The following is a 25,809-nucleotide window of genomic DNA, read 5'->3' as shown; positions in this document are numbered from 1 at the left end:
TCAAATCAGTGGGAGATTAATATTGCCCTTTCTGCTTGTGTGCCAGTCTTGACTCCTGGGTGTGCCATCTCTCTCTCTCTCTCCAATTGTGGGCCATAGAAAGCCTATTTATTTTTTTGCTTGATTTGGGTTCCAAAATCTACCTGAAAAAATCACTAAATCAATCAGTGGGAGATAAATATTGGCCTCTGGGCTTGTGTGCCACTCCTGACTCCTGTGTGCGTCCTCTCTCACTCAGTGGGCCCTAGAAAGCCTATTTTTTGTTTTATTTGTTTTCTAAATTCTCCCTGAAAAAATCATTTTATTTTATTTGGTTTCTAAATTATTCCTGAAAAAATCATTTTTTTTGTATTTTTTTTTTCTAAAGTCTCCCTGAAAAAAAAGAAAAAAAATCAAATCAGTGGGAGATTAATATTGCCCTTTCTGCTTGTGTGCCAGTCTTGACTCCTGGGTGTGCCATCTCTCTCTCTCCAATTGTGGGCCATAGAAAGCCTATTAATTAATTTGCTTGATTTGGGTTCCAAAATCTACCTGAAAAAATCACTAAATCAATCAGTGGGAGATAAATATTGGCCTCTGGGCTTGTGTGCCACTCCTGACTCCTGTGTGCGTCCTCTCTCACTCAGTGGGCCATAGAAAGCCTATTTTTTTTTTATTTGTTTTCTAAATTCTCCCTGAAACAATCATTTCATTTTATTTGGTTTCTAAATTCTTCCTGAAAAATTCATTTTTTTGTATTTTTTTTTTCTAAAGTCTCCCTGAAAAAAAAAAAAAAAATCAAATCAGTGGGAGATTAATATTGCCCTTTCTGCTTGTGTGCCAGTCTTGACTCCTGGGTGTGCCATCTCTCTCTTTCTCTCCAATTGTGAGCCATAGAAAGCCTATTTATTTTTTTGCTTGATTTGGGTTCCAAAATCTACCTGAAAAAATCACTAAATCAATCAGTGGGAGATAAATATTGGCCTCTGGGCTTGTGTGCCACTCCTGACTCCTGTGTGCGTCATCTCTCACTCAGTGGGCCCTAGAAAGCCTATTTTTTGTTTTATTTGTTTTCTAAATTCTCCCTGAAAAAATCATTTTATTTTATTTGGTTTCTAAATTATTCCTGAAAAAATCATTTTTTTTGTATTTTTTTTTTCTAAAGTCTCCCTGAAAAAAAAAAAAAAAATCAAATCAGTGGGAGATTAATATTGCCCTTTCTGCTTGTGTGCCAGTCTTGACTCCTGGGTGTGCCATCTCTCTCTCTCTCTCCAATTGTGGGCCATAGAAAGCCTATTTATTTTTTTGCTTGATTTGGGTTCCAAAATCTACCTGAAAAAATCACTAAATCAATCAGTGGGAGATAAATATTGGCCTCTGGGCTTGTGTGCCACTCCTGACTCCTGTGTGCGTCCTCTCTCACTCAGTGGGCCATAGAAAGCCTATTTTTTTTTTATTTGTTTTCTAAATTCTCCCTGAAACAATCATTTCATTTTATTTGGTTTATAAATTCTTCCTTAAAAAATCATTTTTTTTTATTATTTTCTTTTTTCTAAAGTCTCCATTTAAAAAAAAAAAAAAAAAATCAGTGGGAGATTAATATTTACATTTGCGCTTCAGTGACAGTCCTGCGTGTGTGGCATCTCTCTCATTTGTTGCCACCAACAACAGAGTGTGTAACATTGTGCCTGATTTTCGTTGTGGTCTCACCCACCTGTAAAGGGGTAGCTAAATCATACTGAAGTTATAGCTCACCGTGTAAGTTGTGTGACAGCAACAAATACCGTTAGTTTGGTAACGTTTTTAAAACAATGAAGAAGTCTGGTGGAAGAGGTCGTGGCCGGGGGCGTTCATTGTCAGCTGGTAATGAGGGTAGTGGTAGTGGTGGAGCATCAGGTGGTCGTGGGAAAAAAAATATTGCACCTAAGTCTGGAGCTGTGGAGCCAGGTTCGTCGTCTGGCTACACAAGGCCTCGAACGCTCCCTTTTCTGGGAGTAGGAAAACCGCTTTTAAAGCCGGAGCAGCAAGAGCAAGTTTTGGCTTATCTTGCTGACTCAGCCTCTAGCTCTTTTGCCTCCTCTCGTGAAACTGGTAAAAGTAAAAGCAGCGCGTCGTTAGTGGATGTTCACGGTCAGGGACAAGTCGCTTCCTTGTCCTCTTCAGCAAAAACAACAACAGAGAAGAATGCAGCAGGCGACACAACGGGTTACTCCATGGAGCTCTTTACACATACCGTCCCTGGCTTAGAAAGTGAAGCAGTTAACAGTCCATGCCCATTACAAGTTGAATCTGACATGGAGTGCACTGATGCACAGCTACAGCCAGACTACTATGCTGGTCCTTTGACTCAGACCACAACATTGCCATCGCAGGGTGCTGATCAAGAATCAGACCCTGATGAGACTATGTTGCCCCATCACGAACGCTATACCACCGACCGACACGGTGACACAGACGAAGTTGCACACGAGCTACAAGAAGAGGTAATAGATGACCCAGTTCTTGACCCCGATTGGCAGCCATTGGGGGAACAGGGTGCAGGCGGCAGCAGTTCTGAAGCGGAGGAGGAGGGGCCGCAGCAGGCATCAACATCGCAACAGGTTCCATCTGCCGGGCCCGTATCTTGCCCAAAACGCGTGGCAAAGTCAAAACCTGTTGGAGGACAGCGTGGCCATCCGGTTAAAGCTCAGTCTGCAATGCCTGAAAAAGTTTTCCGATGCTAGAAAGAGTGCAGTCTGGCATTTTTTTAAACAACATCCAATTGATCAGCGCAAAGTCATCTGTCAAAAATGTTCAACTACCTTAAGCAGAGGGCAGAATCTGAAAAGTCTCAATACAAGTTGCATGCATAGACATTTAACCACCATGCATTTGCAAGCTTGGACTAACTACCAAACGTCCCTTAAGGTTATAGCACCCTCGGCCAATGAAGCTAGTCATCAACGCAACATCCCTTCCGGCAGTGTAGGGCCACCATTTTCTGCACCACCTGCAGTATCTGTGCAGGTTTCTTTGCCAGGCCAAAGCAGTCAGGGTCAGGGAATCACCAGTTTCGTAGTAGGAAACACTGCATCTAGGGCACCGGCGGCAACAATACCATCTCCCACCGTCTCTCAGTCTGCCATGTCCACCGGCACCCCCGCTAGTTCCACGATCTCCAGCTCTCCAGTCCAGCTCACCCTACATGAGACTATGGTTAGAAAAAGGAAGTACTTAGCCTCGCATCCGCGTACACAGGGTTTGAACGCCCACATAGCTAGACTAATCTCGTTAGAGATGATGCCCTACCGGTTAGTTGAAAGCGAAGCTTTCAAAGCCCTGATGGACTACGCTGTACCACGCTACGAGCTACCCAGTCGACACTTTTTTCCAGAAAAGCCATCCCAGCCCTCCACCAGCATGTTAAAGAGCGCATCGTCCATGCACTCAGGCAATCTGTGAGCACAAAGGTGCACCTGACAACAGATGCATGGACCAGTAGGCATGGCCAGGGACGTTACGTGTCCATCACGGCACACTGGGTAAATGTGGTGGATGCAGTGTCCACAGGGGACAGCAAGTTTGGGACAGTTCTGCCTAGCCCACGGTCTAGGAAACAGTTGGCTGTAGCCATTCGCACCCCCTCCTCCTCCTCCTCGTCCTCCTGCAGAAGCGAGACCTCGTCCACAGACCGCAGTCGCACAACCACTCCATCCGCAGCTGCCACTGTTGCACACCAGGTCTCCCATTATGGGGCAGCTACTGGCAAACGTCAGCAGGCTGTATTGGCTATGAAGTGTTTGGGCGACAACAGACACACCGCGGAAGTTCTGTCCGAGTTCTTGCAGAAAGAAACGCAGTCGTGGCTGGGCACTGTAAATCTTGAGGCAGGCAAGGTAGTGAGTGATAACGGAAGGAATTTCATGGCTGCCATCTCCCTTTCCCAACTGAAACACATTCCTTGCCTGGCTCACACCTTAAACCTGGTGGTGCAGTGCTTCCTGAAAAGTTATCCGGGGTTATCCGACCTGCTCCTCAAAGTGCGTGGACTTTGCTCACATATCCGCCGTTCGCCCGTACACTCCAGCCGTATGCAGACCTATCAGCGTTCTTTGAACCTTCCCCAGCATCGCCTAATCATAGACGTTGCAACAAGGTGGAACTCAACACTGCACATGCTTCAGAGACTGTGTGAACAGAGGCGGGCTGTTATGTTTTTGTGGGAGGATACACATACACGGGCAGGCAGTAGGATGGCAGACATGGAGTTGTCAGGTGTGCAGTGGTCGAAGATTCAAGACATGTGTCAAGTCCTTCAGTGTTTTGAGGAATGCACACGGCTGGTTAGTGCAGACAACGCCATAGTAAGCATGAGCATCCCCCTAATGCGTCTGCTGATGCAAAGTTTGACGCACATAAAGGATCAGGCGTCTGCAGCTGAGGAAGAGGAAAGCCTTGATGACAGTCAGCCATTGTCTGGCCAGGGCAGTGTACAGGACGAGGTAGCGGGCGAACAGGAGGAGAAGGACGAGGAGGATGATGGGGATGATTATATTTTTAATGAGGAAGCTTTTCCGGGGCCAGTGGAAATTGTTGGCGCGGCAAGGCCGGGTTCTGGTTTTTGGAGGGACACAAGTGACGTGGATTTGCCTGAAACTGCCCCTCAACCAAGCACAACCACAGATTTGAGAACTGGAACTTTGGGCCACATGGCGGATTATGCCTTACGTATCCTCAAAAGGGACACACGCATTACTAAAATGATGAACGATGACGATTACTGGTTGGCCTGCCTCCTTGATCCTCGCTATAAAGGCAAATTGCAAAATATAATGCCACATGAGAACTTGGAACTAATATTAGCAACCAAACAATCAACTCTTGTTGACCGTTTGCTTCTGGCATTCCCTGCACACAGCGCCCGTGATCGTTCTAACACGAGCTGCAGGGGCCAGCAGACCAGAGGTGTTAGAGGGGCAGAAATCAGAAGTGGCGTTGGCCAGAGGGGTTTTCTGACCAGGTTGTGGAGTGATTTTGCTATGACCGCAGACAGGACAGGTACTGCAGCATCAATTCAAAGTGACAGGAGACAACATTTGTCCAGTATGGTTACTAACTATTTTTCATCCCTTATCGACGTTCTCCCTCAACCGTCATTCCCATTTGATTACTGGGCATCAAAATTAGACACCTGGCCAGAATTGGCAGAATATGCATTGCAGGAGCTTGCTTGCCCGGCAGCTAGTGTCCTATCAGAAAGAGTATTCAGTGCTGCAGGTTCAATACTAACAGAAAAAAGGACTCATCTGGCTACCCAAAATGTAGATGATCTAACCTTCATTAAAATGAACCACAACTGGATTTCGAAATCTTTTGCCCCACCTTGCCCGACTGTTGTGAATTCTGTGGCTGAATTCACTCCTGTGGTCACAAGTGGTACTGCAGCTTCTGAGCTTCCTCCCTCAGGTGTTCTGGTGAGCTCGTTAACTGCTTCATTACTTAACTCCGCCTGATGCTGCTATCCTTGCTCCTTGTCAATGTTTCAGTGTTGGATCTGAGCTTCTCCTGATTGTTCCTGTGACCTGCTGCTCTGTATAGCTAAGTGCTTTTTGTTTTTTTTGTTGCTTTTTTTCTGTCCAGCTTGTCTTTTGTTTTGCTGGAAGCTCTGAGACGCAAAGGGTGTACCGCCGTGCCGTTAGTTCGGCACGGTGGGTTTTTTTTTGCCCCCTTTGCGTGGTTTTGCTTTAGGGTTTTTGTAGACTGCAAAGTTCGCTTTACTGTCCTCGCTCTGTCCTAGAATATCGGGCCCCACTTTGCTGAATATATTTCATCCCTACGTTTTGTCTTTTCATCTTACTCACAGTCATTATATGTGGGGGGCTGCCTTTTCCTTTGGGGAATTTCTCTGGGGCAAGTCAGGCATATTTTTCTATCTTCAGGCTAGCTAGTTTCTTAGGCTGTGCCGAGTTGCCTAGGTAGTTGTTAGGCGCAATCCACAGCCGCTTTTAGTTGTGTTTAGGATAGGATCAGGTGTGCAGTCTACAGAGTTTCCACGTCTCAGAGCTCGTTCTTGTATTTTTGGGTATTTGTCACAACACTGTGTGCGCTCTGATCGCTAAGCACACTGTGTTTCTGGATTGCCTTCATAACACCCGTCATTAGCAAACCTAACAGTACAAGGAGCCTAACTAATGATTCTCAATAGAGGGAAAGAAAAAGTTCTGACATCATTTTTTTTTTTTTTTTTTCTGCTCTGTGTTCACTTTTTTTTTTTTCCCCCTAGACATTTGGGTGATTCTGGACACAGGTGTGGACATGGATATTCAGGGTCTGTGCTCTTCAATGGATAATCTCGTTATAAATGTACAAAAAATTCAAGATACTATTGATCAGAAATCTATGTTAGAACCAAGAATTCCTATTCCTGATTTGTTTTTTGGAGATAGAACTAAGTTTCTAAGTTTCAAAAATAATTGTAAGCTATTTCTGGCCTTGAAACCTCATTCTTCTGGTAATCCTATTCAACAGGTTTTGATTATTATTTCTTTTTTGCGCGGCGACCCTCAAGACTGGGCATTTTCTCTTGCGCCAGGAGACCCTGCATTGAGTAGTGTCGATGCGTTTTTCCTGGCGCTCGGATTGCTGTACGATGAGCCTAATTCAGTGGATCAGGCTGAGAAAAATTTGCTGGCTTTGTGCCAGGGTCAGGATGATATAGAAGTATATTGTCAGAAATTTAGGAAATGGTCAGTACTCACTCAGTGGAATGAATCTGCGCTGGCAGCTTTGTTCAGAAAGGGTCTCTCTGAGGCTCTTAAGGATGTCATGGTGAGATTTCCTATGCCTGCTGGTTTGAATGAGTCTTTGTCTTTGGCCATTCAGATCGGTCGACGCTTGCGCGAGCGTAAATCTGTGCACCATTTGGCGGTACTGCCTGAGGTTAAACCTGAGCCTATGCAGTGCGATAGGACTATGACTAGAGTTGAACGGCAGGAATACAGACGTCTGAATGGTCTGTGTTTCTACTGTGGTGATTCCACTCATGCTATTTCTGATTGTCCTAAGCGCACTAAGCGGTCCGCTAGGTCTGCCGTCATTGGTACAAATTCCTTCTGTCCATTACCTTGATATGCTCTTTGTCGTCGTTTTCTGTCATGGCGTTTGTGGATTCGGGCGCTGCCCTGAATCTGATGGATTTGGATTATGCTAAACTTTGTGGGTTTTTCTTGGAGCCTTTGCGGTGTCCTATTCCATTGAGAGGAATTGATGCTACACCTTTGGCCAAGAATAAACCTCAATACTGGGCCCAGCTGACCATGTGCATGGCTCCTGCACATCAGGAAGTTATTCGCTTTCTGGTGTTGCATAATCTGCATGATGTGGTCGTGTTGGGGTTGCCATGGCTACAAACCCATAATCCAGTATTGGATTGGAATTCCATGTCGGTATCCAGCTGGGGTTGTCAGGGGGTACATGGTGATGTTCCATTTTTGTCGATTTCGTCATCCACCCCTTCTGAGGTCCCAGAGTTCTTGTCTGATTATCAGGATGTATTTGAAGAGCCCAAGTCCGATGCTCTACCTCCGCATAGGGATTGTGATTGTGCTATCAATTTGATTCCTGGTAGTAAATTCCCTAAAGGTCGATTATTTAATTTATCCGTGCCCGAACACGCCGCTATGCGCAGTTATGTGAAGGAATCCCTGGAGAAGGGACATATTCGCCCATCGTCATCACCACTGGGAGCAGGGTTCTTCTTTGTAGCCAAGAAGGATGGTTCGCTGAGACCGTGTATTGATTACCGCCTTCTTAATAAGATCACTGTTAAATTTCAGTATCCCTTGCCATTGTTATCTGACTTGTTTGCTCGGATTAAGGGGGCTAGTTGGTTCACTAAGATAGATCTTCGTGGTGCGTATAATCTGGTGAGAATCAGGCAAGGAGATGAATGGAAAACTGCATTCAATACGCCCGAGGGTCATTTTGAGTATCTAGTGATGCCGTTCGGACTTGCCAATGCTCCATCTGTGTTTCAGTCTTTTATGCATGACATCTTCCGTGAGTATCTGGATAAATTCCTGATTGTTTACTTGGATGACATTTTGATCTTCTCAGATGATTGGGAGTCTCATGTGAAGCAGGTCAGAATGGTTTTTCAGGTCCTGCGTGCTAACTCTTTGTTTGTGAAGGGATCAAAGTGTCTCTTCGGTGTGCAGAAAGTTTCATTTTTGGGGTTCATCTTTACCCCTTCTACTATCGAGATGGATCCAGTTAAGGTCCAAGCCATCCAGGATTGGATTCAGCCGACATCTCTGAAAAGTCTGCAAAAGTTCCTGGGCTTTGCTAATTTTTATCGTCGCTTCATCTGTAATTTTTCTAGCATTGCCAAACCATTGACCGATTTGACCAAGAAGGGTGCTGATTTCTGGATTGCCTTCATAACACCTGTCATTAGCAAACCTAACACCGGCTGACACCTAGCTTTCCTATTTAAAGGTCTTGCCTGTGGACTATTCTGAACGACTTTTCCAATCTCGTAATTTGCAGCACCTGATTGTCCAGCATCCGACATGTTAACACCTTCGTAAATGGCCAAAGTCCCCACACGGGGCCGTGGTATCGCCACTTGGCGGCAGCACCCGTGAGAGTACTGTTTGTCTGAGGAGGTGGGTGTGCCCGCTTTTGGTCGACGGCACTGCCACTAGGTCCCTCATAGTACAATAAAGTGTCTGGCGGTGATGGTGCGCACCCAACGTCAGACACACCGTTGTAATATGAGGGGCCCTGGGCCTGTACCGCCGGCCACAAGACAGTCCCCCCCCCAGCTCAAACAGTGCTCTACCACTTGCAAAATTTTCTCTCACAGCTCCACCATTGTTTAGTCTATGCGCTGACATCCTTCAATGCCTGGCACTGTCAATACCATTGTATTGACATTTTTCTTATGTTAGGCCTTCGAAGCCTGTCTGCGGTCACTCCTTCCACTAGGCCTCCACTGACCTGTCTACTGCTGCCCGTGTTCCCCTGGAACCAATTTTAAATTGCCTACAGCCCAATATTTGTTATGTTAGGCCTTCGAAGCCTGTCTGCGGCCCGTTCTTTCCACTACTACTACACTGGCCTGGCTACTGCCGCCCGTGTTCCCCTGGAACCAATTTAAAATTGCCGACAGCAAGCCCAATTTATTATGTTAGGGCTTCGAAGCCTGTCTGCGGTCCCTCCTTCCACTAGGCCTCCACTGACCTGTCTACTGCTGCTCGTGTTCCCCTGGAACCAATTTTAAATTGCCTACAGCCCAATTTTTGTTATGTTAGGCCTTCAAAGCCTGTCTGCGGCCCGTTCTTTCCACTACTACTACACTGACCTGGCTACTGCCGCCCGTGTTCCCCTGGAACCAATTTAAAATTGCCGACAGCAAGCCCAATTTATTATGTTAGGGCTTCGAAGCCTGTCTGCGGTCCCTCCTTCCACTAGGCCTCCACTGACCTGTCTACTGCTGCCCGTGTTCCCCTGGAACCAATTTTAAATTGCCTACAGCCAGCCCAATTTCTTATGTTAGGGCTTCGAAGCCTGTCTGCGGTCCCTCCTTCCACTAGGCCTCCACTGACCTGTCTACTGCTGCCCGTGTTCCCCTGGAACCAATTTTAAATTGCCTACAGCCCAATTTTTGGTATGTTAGGCCTTCGAAGCCTGTCTGCGGCCTGTTCTTTCCACTACTACTACACTGACCTGGCTACTGCCGCCCGTGTTCCCCTGGAACCAATTTAAAATTGCCGACAGCAAGCCCAATTTATTATGTTAGGGCTTCGAAGCCTGTCTGCGGTCCCTCCTTCCACTAGGCCTCCACTGACCTGTCTACTGCTGCCCGTGTTCCCCTGGAACCAATTTTAAATTGCCTACAGCCCAATTTTTGTTATGTTAGGCCTTCGAAGCCTGTCTGCGGCCCGTTCTTTCCACTACTACTACACTGACCTGGTTACTGCCGCCCGTGTTCCCCTGGAACCAATTTAAAATTGCCGACAGCAAGCCCAATTTATTATGTTAGGGCTTCGAAGCCTGTCTGCGGTCCCTCCTTCCACTAGGCCTCCACTGACCTGTCTACTGCTGCCCGTGTTCCCCTGGAACCAATTTTAAATTGCCTACAGCCCAATTTTTGTTATGTTAGGCCTTAGAAGCCTGTCTGCGGCCCGTTCTTTCCACTACTACTACACTGACCTGGCTACTGCCGCCCGTGTTCCCCTGGAACCAATTTAAAATTGCCGACAGCAAGCCCAATTTATTATGTTAGGGCTTCGAAGCCTGTCTGCGGTCCCTCCTTCCACTAGGCCTCCACTGACCTGTCTACTGCTGCCCGTGTTCCCCTGGAACCAATTTTAAATTGCCTACAGCCAGCCCAATTTCTTATGTTAGGGCTTCGAAGCCTGTCTGCGGTCCCTCCTTCCACTAGGCCTCCACTGACCTGTCTACTGCTGCCCGTGTTCCCCTGGAACCAATTTTAAATTGCCTACAGCCCAATTTTTGGTATGTTAGGCCTTCGAAGCCTGTCTGCGGCCTGTTCTTTCCACTACTACTACACTGACCTGGCTACTGCCGCCCGTGTTCCCCTGGAACCAATTTAAAATTGCCGACAGCAAGCCCAATTTATTATGTTAGGGCTTTGAAGCCTGTCTGCGGTCCCTCCTTCCACTAGGCCTCCACTGAGCTGTCTACTGCTGCCCGTGTTCCCCTGGAACCAATTTTAAATTGCCTACAGCCCAATTTTTGTTATGTTAGGCCTTCGAAGCCTGTCTGCGGCCCGTTCTTTCCACTACTACTACACTGACCTGGCTACTGCCGCCCGTGTTCCCCTGGAACCAATTTAAAATTGCCGACAGCAAGCCCAATTTATTATGTTAGGGCTTCGAAGCCTGTCTGCGGTCCCTCCTTCCACTAGGCCTCCACTGACCTGTCTACTGCTGCCCGTGTTCCCCTGGAACCAATTTTAAATTGCCTACAGCCCAATTTTTGTTATGTTAGGCCTTCGAAGCCTGTCTGCGGCCCGTTCCTTCCACTACTACTACACTGACCTGGCTACTGCCGCCCGTGTTCCCCTGGAACCAATTTAAAATTGCCGACAGCAAGCCCAATTTATTATGTTAGGCCTTCGAAGCCTGTCTGCGGTCCCTCCTTCCACTAGGCCTCCACTGACCTGTCTACTGCTGTCCGTGTTCCCCTGGAACCAATTGTAAATTGCCTACATCCCAATTTTTGTTATGTTAGGCCTTCGAAGCCTGTCTGCGGCCCGTTCTTTCCACTACTACTACACAGACCAGGCCACTGCTGCCCGTGTTCCCCTGGAACAAATTTTAAATTGCCTACAGCCAGCCCAATTTATTATGTTAGGCCTTCGAAGCCTGTCTGCGGTCCCTCCTTCCACTAGGCCTCCACTGACCTGTCTACTGCTGCCCGTGTACCCCTTGAACCAACATCAGAAAATATAAAAATAAGTATTTTGCTTATAAAAAAGAAAATACTGGAGAGATATCAAATGCAGACATTTTAACATTAAAAACAAACACATACAACAAAAATCTGGTACAGTACTAAAAATGGCCACCAGCTACAATAACTTTCTCCTGCAAGTAGTTAACTGAAAGTTTTTTTCAATTTAAAACACAGATATGGCATCCACCGAGTGTTGTCCTGTTGCGTCTTCTTTATATTATTGCCAAGAAGATGCAAAACAATGAAAATAATAAAATCATTATTTACCAAAAAAATAGAGTAAGTCAAAACCACATTGCAAATAAACATTCATTACAAATAAAGAAGCAGGGCGCGTCCGAGGGTGAGTATATACCTAATAAGAATATAATCACCCTCGGACGCGCCCTGCTTCTTTCCGACAGCCTTCCTTCCTAAGAATCAGCCCTTCCGTGGTGTAGAGAAAGGGTGTGTTACACTCCAAGGTGTTCCCCAGGTTGCCTTTCCTGAGCTTCGATCTTCATGCTCTCGTTTAGTAGTTGTCGGAAAGTAGGCTGCATTAGACCTACAAATTGGGTATGGGGTGGAGAGAGATGGTGTGTTACACTCCAAGGTGTTCCCCAGGTTTCCTTGCCATTGCTTCGGTCTTCTGACTCTCGTTTAGTAGTTGTAGAAAACTACACTGCATTAGGCCTACAAAATGGGTATCGGGTGGAGAGAGATGGTGTGTTACACTCCAAGGTGTTCCCCAGGTTTCCTTGCCATTGCTTCGGTCTTCCGACTCTCGTTTAGTAGTTGTACAAAACTACACTGCATTAGGCCTACAAAATGGGTATCGGGTGGAGAGAGATGGTGTGTTACACTCCAAGGTGTTCCCCAGGTTTCCTTGCCATTGCTTCGGTCTTCCGACTCTCGTTTAGTAGTTGTAGAAAACTACACTGCATTAGGCCTACAAAATGGGTATCGGGTGGAGAGAGATGGTGTGTTACACTCCAAGGTGTTCCCCAGGTTTCCTTGCCATTGCTTCGGTCTTCAGACTCTCGTTTAGTAGTTGTAGAAAACTACAATGCATTAGGCCTACAAAATGGGTATCGGGTGGAGAGAGATGGTGTGTTACACTCCAAGGTGTTCCCCAGGTTTCCTTGCCATTGCTTCGGTCTTCCGACTCTCGTTTAGTAGTTGTAGAAAACTACAATGCATTAAGCCTACAAAATGGGTATCGGGTGGAGAGAGATGGTGTGTTACACTCCAAGGTGTTCCCCAGGTTTCCTTGCCATTGCTTCGGTCTTCCGACTCTCGTTCAGTAGTTGTAGAAAACTACACTGCATTAGGCCTACAAAATGGGTATCGGGTGGAGAGAGATGGTGTGTTACACTCCAAGGTGTTCTCCAGGTTGCCTTTCCAGAGCTTCGATCTTAATGCTCTCGTTTAGTAGTTGTTGGAAACTACACTGCATTAGGCCTCCAAATTGGCTATGGGGTGGCGAGAGATGGTGTGTTACACTCCAAGGTGTTCTCCAGGTTTCCTCGCCATTGCTTCGATATTCCGACTCTCGTTTAGTAGTTGTAGAAAACTACACTGCATTAGGCCTACAAAATGGGTATCGGGTGGAGAAAGATGGTGTGTTACACTCCAAGGTGTTCCCCAGGTTTCCTTGCCATTGCTTCGGTCTTCCGACTCTCGTTTAGTAGTTGTAGAAAACTACACTGCATTAGGCCTACAAAATGGGTATCGGGTGGAGAGAGATGGTGTGTTACACTCCAAGGTGTTCCCCTGGTTTCCTTGCCATTGCTTCGGTCTTCCGACTCTCGTTCAGTAGTTGTAGAAAACTACACTGCATTAGGCCTACAAAATGGGTATCGGGTGGAGAGAGATGGTGTGTTACACTCCAAGGTGTTCCCCAGGTTGCCTTTCCAGAGCTTTGATCTTAATGCTCTCGTTTAGTAGTTGTTGGAAACTACACTGCATTAGGCCTCCAAATTGGCTATGGGGTGGAGAGAGATGGTGTGTTACACTGCAAGGTGTTCCCCAGGTTTCCTTGCCATTGCTTCGGTCTTCCGACTCTCGTTTAGTAGTTGTACAAAACTACACTGCATTAGGCCTACAAAATGGGTATCGGGTGGAGAGAGATGGTGTGTTACACTCCAAGGTGTTCCCCAGGTTTCCTTGCCATTGCTTCGGTCTTCCGATTCTCGTTTAGTAGTTGTAGAAAACTACACTGCATTAGGCCTACAAAATGGGTATCGGGTGGAGAGAGATGGTGTGTTCCACTCCAAGGTGTTCCCCAGGTTTCCTTGCCATTGCTTCGGTCTTCAGACTCTCGTTTAGTAGTTGTAGAAAACTGCACTGCATTAGGCCTACATTAGTGTTGCTGCCGGTGGGAGGCGCCCCCGCCGTGCAAACACACCGCTGTACTTTGAGGGGCCCTGTGCCAGTGCCAATGCCAACGAGTGGGCCCCCCCTGCTTGCTCAGGTTCACAGCACTTGCAAAGTTGAAATACTTACCTCTCCCTGCTCCACTGCCGTGACGTGGTCCAGATTTCCTGGGCCCACTAATTACTTGAACCAGCCCTACCCACCACAACTTTAGCCAAATGACCCCCAATTTCAAATGCCTTCCAATTATTATAAGGTAAATTACGCTTGACAAGCTTCATTAAGAAGAATGGATGGTTTTGACATTAAAATGGGCACTCTAGGTGTTTTCCTGGCCCCCACTCACTGCCGACTATGCTGCCCCATTGACCTGCATTGGGTTTCGTGTTTCGGTCGATCCCGACTTTAGGTCATAATCGGCCGATTTCACTCGACCCGACTTTTGAGATAGTCGGGTTTCGCGAAACCCGGCTCGACTCTAAAAAGGTCAAGGTCGCTCAACTCTACTTCTGAGCTCTCCCATGCACCCAAACGGTCGTTACCCCCACATATGGGGTATCAGCATACTCATGACACATTGGAAAACAACTTTTGGGGTCCAATTTCTCCTATTACCTCTGGGAAAATACAAAACTGGGGGCTAAAAAATAATTTTTGTGGGAAAAAAAGAATTTTTATTTTTACGGCTCTGCGTTTTAAACTGTAGTGAAACACTTGGGGGTTCAAAGCTCTCACAACACATATAGATGAGTTCCTTAGGGGTCTACTTTCCAAAATGGTGTCACTTTTGGGGGGTTTTCAATGTTTAGGCACATCAGTGGCTCTCGAAACGCAACATGGCATCCCATCTCAATTCCAGTCAATTTTGCATTGAAAAGTCAAATGGCGCTCTTTCCCTTCCGAGCTCTGCCATGCGCCCAAACAGTGGTTTACCCCCACATATGGGGTATCAGCGTACTCAGGACAAACTGTACAGCAACTTGTGAGGTCCAATTTCTTCTCTTACCCCTGGGAAAATAAAAAGTTAGGGGCAAAAACATCATTTTTTGAAAAAATATGATTTTTTATTTTTATGGCTCTGCATTATAAACTTCTGTGAAGCAATTGGTGGGTCAAAGTGCTCACCACACATCTAGAAAAGTTCCTTAGGGGGTCTACTTTCCAAAATGGTGTCACTTGTGGGGGCTTTCAATGTTTAGGCACATCAGTGGCTCTCCAAACGCAACATGGTGTCCCATCTCAATTCCTGTCAATTTTGCATTGAAAAGTCAAATGGCGCTCCTTCCCTTCTGAGCTCTGCCATGCGCCGAAACAGTGCTTTACCCCCATATTTGGGGTATCGGCGTACTCAGGACAAATTGTACAACAATGTTTGGCATCCATTTTCTCCTGTTACCCTTGGTAAAATAAAACAAATTGGAGCTGAAGTAAATTTTTTCTGAAAAAAAGTTAAATGTTCATTTTTATTTAAACATTCCAAAAATTCCTGTGAAACACCTGAAGGGTTAATAAACTTCTTGAATGTGGTTTTGAGCACCTTGAGGGGTGCAGTTTTTAGAACGGTGTCACACTTGGTTAATTTCTATTATATAGACCCCTCAATATGACTTCAAATGAGATGTGGTCCCTAAAAAAAATGGTGTTGCAAAAATGAGAAATTGCTGGTCAAATTTTAACCCTTATAACTCCCTAAAAACAAAAAATGTTGGTTCCAAAATTGTGCTGATGTAAAGTAGACATGTGGGAAATGTTACTTATGATATATTTTGTGTGACATATCTCTGTGATTTAATTGCATAAAAATTCAAAGTTGGAAAATTGCAAAATTCTCAACATTTTTGCCAAATTTCCATTTTTTTCACAAATAAACGCAGGTAATATCATAGAACTTTTACCACTTTCATCAAGTTCAATATGTCATGAGAAAACATTGTCAGAATCACCGGGATCCGCTGAAGCGTTCCAGAGTTATAACCTCATAAAGGGACAGTGGTAAGAATTGTAAAAATTGGCCTGGTCATTAGCGTGCAAACCAACCTCGGGGCTTAAGGTGTTACGGGAAAAATTCCTTCCAGACTCCACATATGGCAATCAGACTAGTTCCCTGGATCAATGTCCTATCACAGAGTTTGGTACCTATAACTTGTAATATTATGTTTTACAAAAACGGGCATTCATGCCCATCTTGATTTTATTTTTTTTAGTGAATGAACCATTACAACATTATGTGCCAAAAGTTCTGTAATCTCAAGAAGAATAGTGCCGAAAGAGATTGTGTATTTTTTTATATAGAAAAATCGAGTTGAATGATGTCTTTTCTCTCATTGCTAGGACTTCATTTAGAAAGCTCAATGTTCCACATGTCCAAATTCTAGAAGGCTAAAATGATAATGAAGCTCTCAGCTAAGCGTAATGAGTAACACATTATATAGACATGTGCATAAGATGATTATCACCACCACAGCTTTAGCCAACAGTAACTACAATCCATCTCATTTGTTCTTCAGAACTGTGTAATTGTAACAGACCTTTTTTAATTCTCTCTCATTGAAAGGAAAAGGTCCCGGTCTGGACAAGATAAGTCACGCTGTTACATAATTGGTCCCATTGTGAGACTGTCGGCTTGGAAATGGACTCAAAGGTGAGCAAGGTCACAGCTATTATTTCAGTATCAGTGACACAAAGGAACCAGTATCCTCACATTTATTATACATTGGCAGAATGTTAAAGGCTTTATCTAGTATAATCCTTTAGGAAGAATCATCATCTCTGAATAATTTGAAGACTAATGAGATTTTAATGAAGGAATTTAATTCCAGCTGATTCTTGAGGTACTATGCTGTAAATATTTAATGATTGGATTCTATGAGTCTTCACATACATCTGTCAGTGATGTAGAAAAAATATTGGAAGACGGAAGGTAGATATGTATCCCTCAAATACTATTACTGCCAGGTTATTGAAGAAATCTCGTATTGTAACCTAAGGTTAGTAAGGTGCTGTTCATGGGGTGAATAATGCCTGGTATGCTGTATGTGATAGGTAACCACCAGTTCCCGAAAGAGAGGGAGAGGTGGTGAATAGATATATATTTATATATACATATTTTTAAGAGCTTGAGAACTGTGTTCTGTACCTGAGAGCCACACAAAAGTGCAGTATGATTCAATCAGTCGAAGCCCTCTCCAACAGGAGCAAAGTTCCACAAAAAACAATATCTTCCCCTCTAAGCAAGGACACCACAGCAAGAGTCAGGGACTGTTGGCTTCCTCAAACTAAAGTCAAGGGAGACCCAAACTTGTTCTTAGTGTGTGCCCAGGCTGCCACCCAAGCCATTTAGGTCGGCTCTCCTCCTGAGAGAGGACAGTCAGGTTTTTTCATGGAGGAACAGAACCTGATGGCAAAACACTTCCCCCAAGACTCAGCCAGAGGGAACCCATAAGGGAAACGCACCTTGAAAAGTCCAAGTGACAAAGACACACGTGCGAAAGGTAACACACAAGTGAGAACAATTAATTAAATATGTCAGTGAATATATATAAACCCAGCTGACAGTAGGTTAGATATTGGTGTGTGCTGTACCTTTTATTGAAGTCATACTACCTTATGGTAAGGTTTGATTACTATTGGATCAGTTTCTGGACATTGGGTGGATCAGACAAAGTTAAACACAAAGGGAAACCTAAAATATAACGTTTAATAATTACTAATTAAAAAACTATACGACACAACAATACATATAATGACAAACTCGTGTATTGACCAACAGGTCAATCAGACAGGGAACTGATGAACAGTCCAAAGAGAAAAGATCAGTAGTCAATTTGGAACCCTACACAACCTTCAGGGCTTATTATCATAATGCACCCAGTCAAGTAAAGCAGAGGAAACCAACATAACAAATATATACTACTGTGAAAAAAATATAACTTGAGGTTCTATATAAGGTGAATGGGGAAAATACCACTATCTATCACCAATAAGAAACCTTCAAATACATGGGGATACACATAGAGCTATTGGAACAATCTCACCCAAATGTGATGCTGCAGCATATTGAAATGTGTTCCCCATGTCAAGATCAGAGTCCTATGGATCAGGTTCCGACCATCTAGGATCCGTTGGACTCCCGGACTACTTCCTGCGTTAAAGACCCACCTCCCGGACCACCTCATGAGAGGCTCCCTGGAGATTTTTTGTCTCGGTTGAGCACTCCATCAAATCCTGACCACGTACTGACTGCCGTGTCCCCTGAGGATTCTTCCCTGAGATGAAACGCGTAGGGAGGTGGTCTTTAACGCAGGAAGTGGTCCGGGAGTCCAACGGATCCTAGATGGTCGGAACCTGATCCATAGGACTCTGATCTTGACATGGGGAACACATTTCAATATGCTGCAGCATCACATTTGGGTGAGATTGTTCCAATAGCTCTATGTGTATCCCCATGTATTTGAAGGTTTCTTATTGGTGATAGATAGTGGTATTTTCCCCGTTCACCTTATATAGAACCTCAAGTTATATTTTTTTCACAGTAGTATATATTTGTTATGTTGGTTTCCTCTGCTTTACTTGACTGGGTGCATATTATGATAATAAGCCCTGAAGGTTGTGTAGGGTTCCAAATTGACTACTGATCTTTTCTCTTTGGACTGTTTATCAGTTCCCTGTCTGATTGACCTGTTGGTCAATACACGAGTTTGTCATTATATGTATTGTTGTGTCGTATAGTTTTTTAATTAGTATTTATTAAACGTTATATTTTAGGTTTCCCTTTTTGCTATTTATACATAATTCTTTGGGCACCCATTTTTTCAGTGAGTGGTTCATTACCCTCTTTTTGCTATAAAGTTAAACACAATCAAGAATTTTCTTGCTCTTCTCAGAAGACCAAGTCTTAGGGTACCGTCACACTATACGATTTACCTACGATCACGACCAGCGATATGACCTGGCCGTGATCGTAGGTAAATCGTAGTGTGGTCGCTGGGGAGCTGTCACACAGACAGCTCTCCAGCGACCAACGATGCCGAGGTCCCTGGGCAACCAGGGTAAACATCGGGTAACTAAGCGCAGGACCGCGCTTAGTTACCCGATGTTTACCCTGGTTACAAGCGTTAAACTAAAAAAAAAAAAACAGCACATACTTACATTCTGGTGTCCGTCAGGTCCCTTGCAGTCTGCTTCCCGCACTCAGTGACTGCCGGCCGTAAAGTGAAAGTGAAAGCACAGCCGCTGTGCTCTGCTTTCACTTTACGGCCGGCAGTCACAGTGCGGGAAGCAGACGGCAAGGGACCTGACGGACACCTGAATGTAAGTATGTGCTGTTTGTTTTTTTTTAGTTTAACGCTTGTAACCAGGGTAAACATCGGGTAACTAAGCGCGGTCCTGCGCTTAGTTACCCGATGTTTACCCTGGTTACAAGCGAACGTATCGCTGGATCGCATCGCTAGATCGCTAGATCGGTGTCACACACACCGATCTAGCGATGACAGCGGGAGATCCAGCGATGAAAGAAAGTTCTAAACGATCTGCTACGACGTACGATTCTCAGCAGGATCCCTGATCGCTGCTGCGTGTCAGACACAGCGATATCGTAACGATATCGCTGGAACATCACGAATCGTACCGTCGTAGCGATCGAAATGTTATAGTGTGACGGTACCCTTACAGGTAATATCTAAATTAGTTCTTCAAAAGAAAGAGAACAGTCTCTCTAGAGCCACCCACTAGAAGTTGCTACCGAATAAGTCAATGATCAATCCTTTAAAGTAAAACTATCATTTTGGAACCAAAAAAAAAAAAAAAAAAAAAATATATATATATATATATATACTAGCTGAAGAGCCCGACGTTGCCGGGGCATAGTAAACATCTGTGGTTAGTTATAGCTCCTCACTTCTCTTATTTTCCCATCACGCCTCTCATTTTCTCCCTCACATCTTTCATTTTCCCCTTCACATCTCTCATTTTTTCCCTCACACCTCTCATTTTCCCCCTCACTCCTCTTATTTTCCCCTCACTCCTCTCATTCCCCCCTCACTCCTCTCATTTCCCCCTAACCTTTGTCATTTCGACCTCACATCTGTCATTTTCCGATCACTCCACTATTTTCCCTCACATCTCTCATTTTGCACTCACACCTTTTCATTTTGCACTCACACCTCTCATTTTCACCTCACACCTCATTTTCCCCTCAGTATATACATGTTTGTCATGTCTCTTATATATACAGGTCCTTCTCAAAAAATTAGCATATAGTGTTAAATTTCATTATTTACCATAATGTAATGATTACAATTAAACTTTCATATATTATAGATTCATTATCCACCAACTGAAATTTGTCAGGTCTTTTATTGTTTTAATACTGATGATTTTGGCATACAACTCCTGATAACCCAAAAAACCTGTCTCAATAAATTAGCATATTTCACCCATCCAATCAAATAAAAGTGTTTTTTAATAACAAACAAAAAAACCAACAAATAATAATGTTCAGTTATGCACTCAATACTTGGTCGGGAATCCTTTGGCAGAAATGACTGCTTCAATGCGGCGTGGCATGGAGGCAATCAGCCTGTGACACTGCTGAGATGTTATGGAGGCCCAGGATGCTTCAATAGCGGCCTTAAGCTCATCCAGAGTGTTGGGTCTTGCGTCTCTCAACTTTCTCTTCACAATATCCCACAGATTCTCTATGGGGTTCAGGTAAGGAGAGTTGGCAGGCCAATTGAGCACAGTAATACCATGGTCAGTAAACCATTTACCAGTGGTTTTGGCACTGTGAGCAGGTGCCAGGTCGTGCTGAAAAATGAAATCTTCATCTCCATAAAGCATTTCAGCCGATGGAAGCATGAAGTGCTCCAAAATCTCCTGATAGCTAGCTGCATTGACCCTGCCCTTGATGAAACACAGTGGACCAACACCAGCAGCTGACATGGCACCCCACACCATCACAGACTGTGGGTACTTGACACTGGACTTCAGGCATTTTGGCATTTCCTTCTCCCCAGTCTTCCTCCAGACTCTGGCACCTTGATTTCCGAATGAAATGCAAAATTTGCTTTCATCAGAAAAAAGTACTTGGGACCACTTAGCAACAGTCTAGTGCTGCTTCTCTGTAGCTCAAAAGTGGCTTTACCTGGGGAATGCGGCACCTGTAGCCCATTTCCTGCACACGCCTGTGCACGGTGGCTCTGGATGTTTCCACACCAGACTCAGTCCACTGCTTCCTCAGGTTCCCCAAGGTCTGGAATCGGTCCTTCTCCACAATCTTCCTCAGGGTCCGGTCTCCTCTTCTCGTTGTACAGCGTTTTCTGCCACATTGTTTCCTTCCAACAGACTTACCATTGAGGTGCCTTGATACAGCACTCTGGGAACAGCCTATTTGTTGAGAAATTTCTTTCTGGGTCTTACCCTCTTGCTTGAGGGTGTCAATGATGGCCTTCTTGACATCTGTCAGGTCGCTAGTCTTACCCATGATGGGGGTTTTGAGTAATGAACCAGGCACGGAGTTTATAAAAGCCTCAGGTATCTTTTGCATGTGTTTAGAGTTAATTAGTTGATTCAGAAGATTAGGGTAATAGGTCGTTTAGAGAACCTTTTCTTGATATGCTAATTTATTGAGACAGGTTTTTTGGGTTATCAGGAGTTGTATGCCAAAATCATCAGTATTAAAACAATAAAAGACCTGACAAATTTCAGTTGGTGGATAATGAATCTATAATATATGAAAGTTTAATTGTAATCATTACATTATGGTAAATAATGAAATTTAACACTATATGCTAATTTTTTGAGAAGGACCTGTATATACCTGTATGTCATCTCCTGTATATAGTATATACCTGTATGTCATCTCCCCTGTTTATAGTATATACCTGCTGTATGTCATCTCCTCCTCTATATACCTACTGTATGTGTCATCTCCTCTTTTATATAGTTTATACCTGTATGCCATCGCCTCCTCTATGTAGTATATACGCATGTCATCTCCTCCTGTATATAGTACTAGCTGAAGAGCCCAGCATTGCCTGGGCATAGTAAATATCTGTGGTTAGTTATAGTACCTCACTTCTCTTATTTTACCATCACCCCTCTCATTTAGCACCTCACTTCTCTCATTTTCTCCCTCACACCTCTCATTTTCCCCTTCACTCCTCTTATTTTCCCCCTCACTCCTCTCATTCCCCCACACTCCTCTCATTCCCCCCTAATACTTGTCATTTCAACCTCACATCTGTCATTTTCTGATCACTCCACTATTTTCCCTCACTCCTCTCATTTTGCACTCACACCTTTTCATTTTCACCTCACATCCCTCATTTTCACCTCACACCTCTCATTTTCCCCTCAGTATATACATTTTGTCATCTCCCTTATATATAGTATACACCTGTATGTCATCTCCTGTATATAGTATATACCTGTATGTCATCTCCCCTGTATATAGTATATACCTGTATGTCATCTCCCCTGTAAATATTATATATCTGCTGTATGTCATCTCCTCCTGTATATTGTATATACCTATGTGTCATCTCCTCCTGTATATCGTATATACCTGTATGTCATCTCCTCCTATATATAGTATATACCTGTATGTCATCTCCTGTTTATAGTATATAACTGTATGTCTTCTCCCCTGTATATAGTATATACCTGCTGTATGTCATCTCCTCCTCTATATACCTATGTGTCATCTCCGCTTTTATATATTGTATACCTGTATGTCATCACCTCCTGTATATAGTATATATGTGTGTCATCTCCTCCTGTATATAGTATATACCTGTATGTCATCTCCTCCTGTATATAGTATATACCTGTGTGTCATCTGCTCCTGTATATAGTATATACCTGTGTGTCATCTGCTCCTGTATATAGTATATACCTGTGTGTCATCTCCCCTGTATATAGTATGTACCTGCATGTCATCTCCTCCTGTATTAGACCTCATTCACACATTATTTGGTCAGTATTTTCACCTCAGTATTTGCAAGCTAAATTGGCAGTCTGATAAATCCCCAGCCAACAGGAAGCCCTCCCCCTGGCAGTATATATTAGCTCACACATACACATAATAGACAGGTCATGTGACTGACAGCTGCAGTATTTCCTATATGATACATTTGTTGCTCTTGTAGTTTGTCTGCTTATTAATCAGATTTTTATTTTTGAAGGATAATACCAGACTTGTGTGGGTTTTAGGACGAGTTTCATGTGTCAAGTTGTGTGTGTTGAGTTGCGTGAGGCGACATGCATGTAGCGACTTTTGTAAGATGAGTTTTGTGTGGCGACATGCGTGTAGCAACTTTTTGTGTGTCGAGTTGCATGTGACAGGTTAGTGTAGCAAGTTGTGTGCTGCAAGTGTTGCGCGTAGCGAGTTTTGCGCATGGCGAGTTTTATGTGTGGTGCGTTTTGAGTATATGAAAGTTTTGTGTGAGGCAACTTTTGCATGTGTTGCAACTTTTGTTCATGTGGCAATTTTTCCTCTTATGCAAGTTCTGCATGTGGCGAGTTTTCCATGAGGTGAGTTTTGCACATGTGGCGAGTTTTGCATGAGCCTAGTTTTGCATGTGGCGAATTTTGCGCGTGGTGAGTTTTCCATAAGGTGAGTTTTGCACGTGTGGCTAGTTTTGCATGAGCCTAGTTATGCATGTGGCAAATTTTGTGCGTGGCGAGTTTTGAGCGATGACTTTTGTGTTTTGACTTTTATATGGCGAGGTTGGTGTATGTGTGCTGAAATGTGTGCTGAGTGGTATGTGTTCAAGCACGTGGTAGTGTGTGGCGCATTTTGTGTGTGTTCATGTCCCCATATGTGGTGAGTATCCCATGTCGGGGCCCCACCTTAGCAACTTTACGGTATATACTCTTTGGCACCATCGCTCTCATTCTTTAAGTCCCCCTTGTTCACATCTGGCAGCTGTCAATTTGTCGCCAACATGTTTCCTTTCACTTTTTCCCCATTATGTAGATAGGGGCAAAATTGTTTGGTGAATTGGAATGCGCGGGGTTAAAATTTCACCTCACAACATAGCCTATGACGCTCTCGGGGTCCAGACGTGTGACTGTGCACAATTTTGTGGGTGTAGCTGCGACGGTACAGATGCCAATCCCGGACATACACACACACATTCAGCTTTATATATTAGACTAGCTGAAGAGCCCGGCGTTGCCTGGGCATAGTAAATATCTGTGGTTAGTTATAGCACGTCACTTCTCTTATTTTCCCATCACGCCTCTCATTTTCCCAATCACATCTTTAATTTTCCCCCTCACATCTCTCATTTTCTCCCTCACACCTCTCATTTTCTCCCTCACTCCTCTCATTCCCGCCTAACACTTGTCATTTCAACCTTACATCTGTCATTTTCCGATCACTACACTATTTTCCCTCACTCCTCTCATTTTGCACTTACACCTTTTCATTTTCACCTCACACCTCTCATTTTCACCTCAGTACATACATGTTTGTCATTTCCCTTATATATAGTATACACCTGTATGTCATCTCCTGTATATAGTATATACCTGTATGTCATCTCCCCTGTATATAGTATATACCTGCTGTGTGTCATCTCCCCTGTATATAGTATATACCTGTATGTCATCTCCTCCTATATATAGTGTATACCTGTATGTCATCTCCTCCTATATATAGTATATACCTGTATGTCATCTCCTTCTATATATAGTATATACCTGTATGTCATCTCCTCCTGTATATAGTATATACCTGTGTGTCATCTACCCTGTATATAGTATATATCTGTGTGTCATCTCCTCCTGTATATAGTGTATACCTGTATGTCATCTTCTATATATAGCATATACCTGTATGTCATATCCTCCTGTATATAGTATATACCTGTAGGTAATCTGCTCCTGTATATAGTATATACCTGTGTGTCATCTCCTCCTGTATATAGTATATACCTGTATGTCATCTCCTTCTGTATATAGTATGTACCTGTATGTCATCTCCTCCTTTATATAGTATATACCTGTGTGTCATCTCTCCTGTATATAGTATATATCTGTGTGTCATCTCCCCTGTATATAGTATATACCTGTGTGATCTCCTGTATTAGACCTCATTAACACGTTATTTGCTCAGTATTTTTACCTCAGTATTTGTAAGATAAATTGGCAGCCTGATAAATCCCCAGCCAACAGGAAGCCCTCCCCCTGGCAGTATATATTAGCTCACACATACACATAATAGACAGGTTATGTGACTGACAGCTGCCGTATTTCCTATATGGTACATTTGTTGCTCTTGTAGTTTGTCTGCTTATTAATCAGAATTTTATTTTTGAAGGCTAATACCAGACTTGTGTGTGTTTTAGGGCGAGTTTCGTTTGTCAAGTTGTGTGTGTTGAGTTGTGTGTGGCGACATGCATGTAGCGACTTTTGTGAGATGAGTTTTGTGTGGCAACATGCGTGTAGCAATTTTTTGTGTGTCGAGTTGCATGTGACAGGTTAGTGTAGCAAGTTGTGTGCAGCAAGTTTTGCGCATGGCGAGTTTTGCGCGTGGTGAGTTTTATGTGAGGTGCCTTTTGAGTATGTGCAAGTTTTGTGTGAGGCAACTTTTGCATGTGTTGCAAATTTTGTGAATGTGGCAATTTTTCCGCATGTGCAAGTTTTGCGTGTGGCGAGTTTTCCATGAGGTGAGTTTTGCACTTGTGGCGAGTTTTGCGTGAGCCTATTTTTTGCATGTGGCGAGTTTTGCGCGTGGTGAGTTTTGAGCGGCGACTTTTGTGTTTCGACTTTTATGTGGCAAGGTTGGTGTAAGTGTGGTGAAATGTGTGCTGAGGGTGGTATATGTGTTCAAGCACGTGGTAGTGTGTGGCGCATTTTGTGTGTGTGTTCATATCCCCGTGTGTGGTGAGTATTCCATGTCGGGGTCCCACCTTAGCATCTGTACGGTATATACTCTTTGGCACCATCGCTCTCACTCTTTAAGTCCCCCTTGTTCACATCTGGCAACTGTCAATTTGCCTCCAACAC

The 25,809-nt window shown here is 44.1% G+C and overlaps 1 long non-coding RNA gene across 1 annotated transcript in view; it reads left to right on the top strand.

Moving 5' to 3' along the window:
- The window catches only part of LOC138673981 (uncharacterized), a 157,150-nt gene that overhangs the window by 47,752 nt on the left and 83,589 nt on the right, over positions 1-25,809 (top strand). The window contains exon 2 of the long non-coding RNA XR_011320406.1: positions 16,352-16,438. This is a non-coding gene — a long non-coding RNA (uncharacterized lncRNA). The remainder of the gene's footprint in view (positions 1-16,351; positions 16,439-25,809) is intronic.

This window comes from Ranitomeya imitator, chromosome 4 (assembly GCF_032444005.1).
Source record: "Ranitomeya imitator isolate aRanImi1 chromosome 4, aRanImi1.pri, whole genome shotgun sequence".
NCBI lineage: Eukaryota > Metazoa > Chordata > Amphibia > Anura > Dendrobatidae > Ranitomeya > Ranitomeya imitator.
This window is presented reverse-complemented; position numbering and strand designations above follow the sequence as displayed.